This window comes from Schistocerca cancellata, unplaced genomic scaffold (assembly GCF_023864275.1).
Source record: "Schistocerca cancellata isolate TAMUIC-IGC-003103 unplaced genomic scaffold, iqSchCanc2.1 HiC_scaffold_1086, whole genome shotgun sequence".
In the NCBI taxonomy this organism is placed as follows: domain Eukaryota; kingdom Metazoa; phylum Arthropoda; class Insecta; order Orthoptera; family Acrididae; genus Schistocerca; species Schistocerca cancellata.
The window spans coordinates 23367-30906 of record NW_026047085.1 but is presented as its reverse complement, the minus strand read 5'-3'; the positions used below and the strand labels follow the sequence as shown (position 1 = coordinate 30906).

General features: G+C 55.3%; 18 non-coding genes across 18 annotated transcripts; 3 read left to right on the top strand and 15 right to left on the bottom strand.

Annotated features, from left to right (window-relative positions):
• Nucleotides 1–123: 123 nt before the first annotated feature.
• Nucleotides 124–197, bottom strand: Trnai-aau (transfer RNA isoleucine (anticodon AAU)). Its single transcript has one exon. It is a non-coding gene; the product is annotated as a tRNA-Ile (tRNA).
• Nucleotides 198–398: 201 nt separating this feature from the next.
• Trnae-uuc (transfer RNA glutamic acid (anticodon UUC)) lies at nt 399–471 on the bottom strand. The gene has a single exon. It is a non-coding gene; the product is annotated as a tRNA-Glu (tRNA).
• A 306-nt stretch (nt 472–777) lies between these two features.
• On the bottom strand, nt 778–850 carry Trnat-cgu (transfer RNA threonine (anticodon CGU)). The gene has a single exon. It is a non-coding gene; the product is annotated as a tRNA-Thr (tRNA).
• Nucleotides 851–1239: 389 nt separating this feature from the next.
• Trnag-gcc (transfer RNA glycine (anticodon GCC)) lies at nt 1240–1311 on the bottom strand. The gene has a single exon. It is a non-coding gene; the product is annotated as a tRNA-Gly (tRNA).
• Nucleotides 1312–1635: 324 nt separating this feature from the next.
• Trnag-ucc (transfer RNA glycine (anticodon UCC)) lies at nt 1636–1706 on the top strand. Its single transcript has one exon. It is a non-coding gene; the product is annotated as a tRNA-Gly (tRNA).
• A 624-nt stretch (nt 1707–2330) lies between these two features.
• Nucleotides 2331–2404, bottom strand: Trnai-aau (transfer RNA isoleucine (anticodon AAU)). Its single transcript has one exon. It is a non-coding gene; the product is annotated as a tRNA-Ile (tRNA).
• A 201-nt stretch (nt 2405–2605) lies between these two features.
• Nucleotides 2606–2676, bottom strand: Trnae-uuc (transfer RNA glutamic acid (anticodon UUC)). The gene has a single exon. It is a non-coding gene; the product is annotated as a tRNA-Glu (tRNA).
• Nucleotides 2677–2980: 304 nt separating this feature from the next.
• Trnat-cgu (transfer RNA threonine (anticodon CGU)) lies at nt 2981–3053 on the bottom strand. The gene has a single exon. It is a non-coding gene; the product is annotated as a tRNA-Thr (tRNA).
• Nucleotides 3054–3440: 387 nt separating this feature from the next.
• Nucleotides 3441–3511, bottom strand: Trnag-gcc (transfer RNA glycine (anticodon GCC)). Its single transcript has one exon. It is a non-coding gene; the product is annotated as a tRNA-Gly (tRNA).
• A 326-nt stretch (nt 3512–3837) lies between these two features.
• Nucleotides 3838–3909, top strand: Trnag-ucc (transfer RNA glycine (anticodon UCC)). Its single transcript has one exon. It is a non-coding gene; the product is annotated as a tRNA-Gly (tRNA).
• A 611-nt stretch (nt 3910–4520) lies between these two features.
• Nucleotides 4521–4594, bottom strand: Trnai-aau (transfer RNA isoleucine (anticodon AAU)). The gene has a single exon. It is a non-coding gene; the product is annotated as a tRNA-Ile (tRNA).
• Nucleotides 4595–4792: 198 nt separating this feature from the next.
• Nucleotides 4793–4864, bottom strand: Trnae-uuc (transfer RNA glutamic acid (anticodon UUC)). The gene has a single exon. It is a non-coding gene; the product is annotated as a tRNA-Glu (tRNA).
• Nucleotides 4865–5167: 303 nt separating this feature from the next.
• On the bottom strand, nt 5168–5240 carry Trnat-cgu (transfer RNA threonine (anticodon CGU)). The gene has a single exon. It is a non-coding gene; the product is annotated as a tRNA-Thr (tRNA).
• A 382-nt stretch (nt 5241–5622) lies between these two features.
• Nucleotides 5623–5693, bottom strand: Trnag-gcc (transfer RNA glycine (anticodon GCC)). The gene has a single exon. It is a non-coding gene; the product is annotated as a tRNA-Gly (tRNA).
• A 323-nt stretch (nt 5694–6016) lies between these two features.
• Nucleotides 6017–6089, top strand: Trnag-ucc (transfer RNA glycine (anticodon UCC)). The gene has a single exon. It is a non-coding gene; the product is annotated as a tRNA-Gly (tRNA).
• Nucleotides 6090–6702: 613 nt separating this feature from the next.
• Nucleotides 6703–6776, bottom strand: Trnai-aau (transfer RNA isoleucine (anticodon AAU)). Its single transcript has one exon. It is a non-coding gene; the product is annotated as a tRNA-Ile (tRNA).
• Nucleotides 6777–6974: 198 nt separating this feature from the next.
• Nucleotides 6975–7046, bottom strand: Trnae-uuc (transfer RNA glutamic acid (anticodon UUC)). Its single transcript has one exon. It is a non-coding gene; the product is annotated as a tRNA-Glu (tRNA).
• Nucleotides 7047–7349: 303 nt separating this feature from the next.
• On the bottom strand, nt 7350–7422 carry Trnat-cgu (transfer RNA threonine (anticodon CGU)). The gene has a single exon. It is a non-coding gene; the product is annotated as a tRNA-Thr (tRNA).
• Between the last annotated feature and the right edge of the window lie 118 nt (nt 7423–7540).

Sequence of the window (7540 nt, the reverse complement as noted above, 5' to 3'; positions counted from 1 at the left end):
CGCTTGCCGACAAGTCGGGTTCGATTCCTCTGTCAACGTCCCACGCAGGGCGATGATCTTTTGGTCATCAACACTCGCCAGCTGAAATCGGCGCTGCTCTTTTTCGTAGTAGTAAAAGCGTACTGGCCCGTGGGGGGATCGAACCCACGACCTTCGCGTTATTAGCACGACGCTCTAACCAACTGAGCTAACGGGCCTCGACGCGGACGGTTTGCTCAGCCCTACGCTGGAAACACGTGCATGAAGCCACACGCCACTTCTAGGGGTCACCGTGGTGCCTGCTCCGCTCGTCCATGTTCTGCTGGCGGTCATGAAACAGTAGCTGAATTGCGAGCAGGACGGGGAAACGGCAGCACGCACAGCTGAAACTTGAGACGATTCGTGTGGAAAAAATTCCGTTCCGGTACCGGGGAATCGAACCCGGGCCTCCTGGGTGAAAGCCAGGTATCCTAGCCACTAGACCACACCGGAGTTCGGCGTTCGTTGGACGGATCGGATGGTCTCTCGCACATTTCGTGCCGATGTCCCACGTCGGCACCCTTCTCTCTTTGCGAGCGTCTTTGCGCATACTGACTGGCAAGGCGCGCACCTCAAAAGTCTCAGAGCAATGCATTTGGCTTCTTGCTCTACTGGTGAGAAGAGGAAAAGGAAAGCTGTAAGTATCAATAACAGGAAGTAAACATTTTCTTCGCTGAAGCGTTGAAACGTTGTGGATAACAAACAAGAAATAAGTTCGAGCCCTAGCGACAGCACCACCGTGACTCACAGAAAATTAAATGCCCCGGGTGAGAATCGAACTCACGACCTTAAAATTACGAGACTTACGCGCTGCCTACTGCGCTACCGAGGCAGGGGGACGGGGGGAGACTGCTGGTCCTGGGAAACTGGGTAAGCAGCGTACCCAATGTTAGACGCAGAGATACACTACTTCGTGGGTTAACGCGTTTCTGTTGCTACACGTGCATTGCCGGCCCAGTTGATTGCGGTGTTGCTGCAGCTTTTGCAACCATAGGCAGCACTCCCCGTCGTTCAAGTTCAGTGCCCTCGGAGGCACCTGGACACAGCAACTTGTGAGGCCAGGGCCGACGCCAGTCCGTAGAAACATGACGCGAGCGTCCGAGTGGGGAAACCGCGCGTGCTGCGTTCTCGTTTCTTCTCAAGGGAATCCCGCTATACATTCTTGTGGATCGTGCATCTCAAGCGCGCAAGTCACACGGCACCGCGGGAAAAGCAAAATGATGCATCGGCCGGGAATCGAACCCGGGACCGCCCGCGTGGCAGGCGAGCATTCTACCACTGAACCACCGATGCTCAGCTAGTTCACAGCTTCCTGCTGCTTTCCGCTGCAAACGTCTGAGGGAAAGTGGGACTGCCGTCCAGCGCCGTCGCATCCTCTCGAGAGAATGCTACAGACGCTGAATCCTGCACTGCACTGCTTAAAAATGATCGTCTAAGTACTCTTGCGGCGCACGCACGCGACGACTCTTGCCAAAGGACGCGAAATGTGCGTAGAGACGCTGCCTGGATGAGCTCGCCTACCCCGTAACGCGCCTACAGCTACGACCACCTTCAGGCGCCGCTGACAGGCGGGAAGCAGACCACAGCGGCGGCTCGCGAGGCGCGGAAGGGAACTGTGCGGTGGTGGTGTAATGGTCAGCATAGTTGCCTTCCAAGCAGTTGATCCGGGTTCGATTCCGGCCACCGCAGCAGGCTTTTACTTTTGCGTATAAGTACTTTTGCCACGCGTCCTTAAATTAATGTTTCTTTCCCCATCTTAACTCGCTGGCAGGCCACCCTATAGCGTGTGCGGTCGATTCCCCTTGAGTCTCGACTTGTCTCGACTTTGCTCAGCTGACCGCGAGAGCTGACGCTCTCCAGTCGGCCTATATCAACACGACAAGCACGAGAGAAACGACTGAGAGAGGGCAAAGGGAGAGGCGAGGCGGTGGACACACAGCACGCCGCTTCATTACACGGTGGCGTCTCCTTGACTGAATCGGGCTGCAGCTGCGAAAAGAAAGGAGAAAGACAAATAGGAAGCAAAATTGCCAACAGTACCCTGTGTTCCCATGCGGTCACCCGCCCAAGCACGTGACAAGGGCCAAAGTTGTTACACGTCGGCAATCGGACATTTTTCTTTCGTTTTCTCTTTGCCGTATCAGAACCAGCGTATTCAACATATTGTGGCCATTGCCGAGCGAATGCTGTAGCGCTTGCCGACAAGTCGGGTTCGGATCCTCTGTCAACGTCCACGCAAGGGCGATGATCTTTTGGTCATCACACTCGCCAGCTGAAATCGGCGCTGCCTTTTCGTAGTAGTAAAAGCGTACTGGCCCGTGGGGGGATCGAACCCACGACCTTCGCGTTATTAGCACGACGCTCTAACCAACTGAGCTAACGGGCCTCGACGCGGACGGTTGCTCAGCCCTACGCTGGAAACACGTGGCATGAAGCCACACGCCACTTCTAGGGTCACCGTGTGCCTGCTCCGCTCGTCCATGTTCTGCTGGCGGTCATGAAACAGTAGCTGAAATTGCGAGCAGGACGGGAAACGGCAGCACGCACAAGCTGAAACTTGAGACGATTCGTGTGGAAAAAAATTCCGTTCCGGTACCGGGAATCGAACCCGGGCCTCCTGGGTGAAAGCCAGGTATCCTAGCCACTAGACACACCGGAGTTCGGCGTTCGTTGGACGGATCGGATGGTCTCTCGCACATTTCGTGCCGAGTCCCACGTCGGCACCCTTCTCTCTTTGCGAGCGTCCTTTGCGCATACTGACTGCAAGGCGCGCACCTCAAAAGTCTCAGAGCAATGCTTTTGGCTTCTTGCTCTACTGGGAGAAGAGGAAAAGGAAAGCTGTAAGTATCAATAACAGGAAGTAAACATTTTCTCGCTGAAGCGTTGAAACGTTGTGGATAACAAACAAGAAATAAGTTCGAGCCCTAGCGACAGCAACCACCGTGACTCACAGAAAATTAAATGCCCCGGGTGAGAATCGAACTCACGACCTTAAAATTACGAGACTTACGCGCTGCCTACTGCGCTACCGAGGCAGGGGGACGGGGGGAGACTGCTGGTCCTGGAAACTGGGGTAAGCAGCGTACCCAATGTTAGACGCAGAGATACACTACTTCGTGGTTAACGCGTTCTGTTGCTTACACGTGCATTGCCGGCCCAGTTGATTGCGGTGTTGCTGCAGCTTTTGCAACCATAGGCAGCACTCCCCGTCGTTCAAGTTCAGTGCCTCGGAGAGCACCTGGACACAGCAACTTGTGAGGGCCAGGCCGACGCCAGTCCGTAGAACATGACGCGAGCGTCCGAGTGGGGAACCGCGCGTTGCTGCGTTCTCGTTTCTTCTCAAGGGAATCCCGCTATACATTCTTGTGGATCGTGCATCTCAAGCGCGCAAGTCACACGGCACCGCGGGAAAAGCAAAATGATGCATCGGCCGGGAATCGAACCCGGGCCGCCCGCGTGGCAGGCGAGCATTCTACCACTGAACCACCGATGCTCAGCTAGTTCACATCTTCCTGCTGCTTTCCGCTGCAAACGTCTGAGGGGAAAGTGGGACTGCCGTCCAGCGCCGTCGCATCCTCTCCGAGAGAATGCTACAGACGCTGAATCCTGCACTGCACTGCTTAAAAAATGATCGTCTAAGTACTCTTGCGGCGCACGCACGCGACGACTCTTGCCAAAGGGACGCGAAATGTGCGTAGAGACGCTGCCTGGATGAGCTCGCCTACCCCGTAACGCGCCTACAGCTACGACCACCTTCAGGCGCCGCTGACAGGCGGGAAGCAGACACAGCGCGGCTCGCGAGGCGCGGAAGGGAACTGTGCGGTGGTGGTGTAATGGTCAGCATAGTTGCCTTCCAAGCAGTTGATCCGGGTTCGATTCCCGGCCACCGCAGCAGGCTTTTACTTTTGCGTATAAGTACTTTTGCCACGCGTCCTTAAATTAATGTTTCTTTCCCCATCTTACTCGCTGCAGGCCACCCTATAGCGTGTGCGTCGATTCCCCCTTGAGTCTCGACTTGTCTCGACTTTGCTCAGCTGACCGAGAGCTGACGCTCTCCAGTCGGCCTATATCAACACGACAAGCACGAGAAACGACTGAGAGAGGCAAGGAGAGGCGAGGCGGTGGACACACAGCACGCCGCTTCATTACACGGTGGCGTCTCCTTGACTGAATCGGGCTGCAGCTGCGAAAAGAAAGGAGAAAGACAAATAGGAAGCAAAATTGCCAACAGTACCCTGTGTTCCCATGCGGTCACCCGCCCAAGCACTGACAAGGGCAAAGTTGTTACACGTCGGCAATCGGACATTTTCTTTCGTTTTCTCTTTGCCGTATCAGAACCAGCGTATTCAACATATTGTGGCCATTGCCGAGCGAATGCTGTAGCGCTTGCCGACAAGTCGGGTTCGGATCCTCTGTCAACGTCCACGCAGGGCGATGATCTTTTGGTCATCACACTCGCCAGCTGAAATCGGCGCTGCCTTTTCGTAGTAGTAAAAGCGTACTGGCCCGTGGGGGGATCGAACCCACGACCTTCGCGTTATTAGCACGACGCTCTAACCAACTGAGCTAACGGGCCTCGACGCGGACGGTTGCTCAGCCCTACGCTGGAAACACGTGGCATGAAGCCACACGCCACTTCTAGGGTCACGTGTGCCTGCTCCGCTCGTCCATGTTCTGCTGGCGGTCATGAAACAGTAGCTGAATTGCGAGCAGGACGGGAAACGGCAGCACGCACAGCTGAAACTTGAGGACGATTCGTGTGGAAAAAATTCCGTTCCGGTACCGGGAATCGAACCCGGGCCTCCTGGGTGAAAGCCAGGTATCCTAGCCACTAGACCACACCGGAGTTCGGCGTTCGTTGGACGGATCGGATGGTCTCTCGCACATTTCGTGCCGAGTCCCACGTCGGCACCCTTCTCTCTTTGCGAGCGTCTTTGCGCATACTGACTGGCAAGGCGCGCACCTCAAAAGTCTCAGAGCAATGCATTTGGCTTCTTGCTCTACTGGGAGAAGAGGAAAAGGAAAGCTGTAAGTATCAATAACAGGAAGTAAACATTTTCTCGCTGAAGCGTTGAAACGTTGTGGATAACAAACAAGAAATAAGTTCGAGCCCTAGCGACAGCACCACCGTGACTCACAGAAAATTAAATGCCCCGGGTGAGAATCGAACTCACGACCTTAAAATTACGAGACTTACGCGCTGCCTACTGCGCTACCGAGGCAGGGGGACGGGGGGAGACTGCTGGTCCTGGAAACTGGGTAAGCAGCGTACCCAATGTTAGACGCAGAGATACACTACTTCGTGGTTAACGCGTTCTGTTGCTACACGTGCATTGCCGGCCCAGTTGATTGCGGTGTTGCTGCAGCTTTTGCAACCATAGGCAGCACTCCCCGTCGTTCAAGTTCAGTGCCTCGGAGGCACCTGGACACAGCAACTTGTGAGGCCAGGCCGACGCCAGTCCGTAGAACATGACGCGAGCGTCCGAGTGGGGAACCGCGCGTGCTGCGTTCTCGTTTCTTCTCAAGGGAATCCCGCTATACATTCTTGTGGATCGTGCATCTCAAGCGCGCAAGTCACACGGCACCGCGGGAAAAGCAAAATGATGCATCGGCCGGGAATCGAACCCGGGCCGCCCGCGTGGCAGGCGAGCATTCTACCACTGAACCACCGATGCTCAGCTAGTTCACAGCTTCCTGCTGCTTTCCGCTGCAAACGTCTGAGGGGAAAGTGGGACTGCCGTCCAGCGCCGTCGCATCCTCTCGAGAGAATGCTACAGACGCTGAATCCTGCACTGCACTGCTTAAAAATGATCGTCTAAGTACTCTTGCGGCGCACGCACGCGACGACTCTTGCCAAAGGACGCGAAATGTGCGTAGAGACGCTGCCTGGATGAGCTCGCCTACCCCGTAACGCGCCTACAGCTACGACCACCTTCAGGCGCCGCTGACAGGCGGGAAGCAGACACAGCGCGGCTCGCGAGGCGCGGAAGGGAACTGTGCGGTGGTGGTGTAATGGTCAGCATAGTTGCCTTCCAAGCAGTTGATCCGGGTTCGATTCCCGGCCACCGGCAGCAGGCTTTTACTTTTGCGTATAAGTACTTTTGCCACGCGTCCTTAAATTAATGTTTCTTTCCCCATCTTACTCGCTGCAGGCCACCCTATAGCGTGTGCGTCGATTCCCCTTGAGGTCTCGACTTGTCTCGACTTTGCTCAGCTGACGCGAGAGCTGACGCTCTCCAGTCGGCCTATATCAACACGACAAGCACGAGAAACGACTGAGAGAGGCAAGGAGAGGCGAGGCGGTGGACACACAGCACGCCGCTTCATTACACGGTGGCGTCTCCTTGACTGAATCGGGCTGCAGCTGCGAAAAGAAAGGAGAAAGACAAATAGGAAGCAAAATTGCCAACAGTACCCTGTGTTCCCATGCGGTCACCCGCCCAAGCACTGACAAGGGCCAAAGTTGTTACACGTCGGCAATCGGACATTTTCTTTCGTTTTCTCTTTGCCGTATCAGAACCAGCGTATTCAACATATTGTGGCCATTGCCGAGCGAATGCTGTAGCGCTTGCCGACAAGTCGGGTTCGGATCCTCTGTCAACGTCCACGCAGGGCGATGATCTTTTGGTCATCACACTCGCCAGCTGAAATCGGCGCTGCCTTTTCGTAGTAGTAAAAGCGTACTGGCCCGTGGGGGGATCGAACCCACGACCTTCGCGTTATTAGCACGACGCTCTAACCAACTGAGCTAACGGGCCTCGACGCGGACGGTTGCTCAGCCCTACGCTGGAAACACGTGGCATGAAGCCACACGCCACTTCTAGGGTCACCGTGTGCCTGCTCCGCTCGTCCATGTTCTGCTGGCGGTCATGAAACAGTAGCTGAATTGCGAGCAGGACGGGAAACGGCAGCACGCACAGCTGAAACTTGAGACGATTCGTGTGGAAAAAATTCCGTTCCGGTACCGGGAATCGAACCCGGGCCTCCTGGGTGAAAGCCAGGTATCCTAGCCACTAGACCACACCGGAGTTCGGCGTTCGTTGGACGGATCGGATGGTCTCTCGCACATTTCGTGCCGAGTCCCACGTCGGCACCCTTCTCTCTTTGCGAGCGTCTTTGCGCATACTGACTGGCAAGGCGCGCACCTCAAAAGTCTCAGAGCAATGCATTTGGCTTCTTGCTCTACTGGGAGAAGAGGAAAAGGAAAGCTGTAAGTATCAATAACAGGAAGTAAACATTTTCTCGCTGAAGCGTTGAAACGTTGTGGATAACAAACAAGAAATAAGTTCGAGCCCTAGCGACAGCACCACCGTGACTCACAGAAAATTAAATGCCCCGGGTGAGAATCGAACTCACGACCTTAAAATTACGAGACTTACGCGCTGCCTACTGCGCTACCGAGGCAGGGGGACGGGGGGAGACTGCTGGTCCTGGAAACTGGGTAAGCAGCGTACCCAATGTTAGACGCAGAGATACACTACTTCGTGGTTAACGCGTTCTGTTGCTACACGTGCATTGCCGG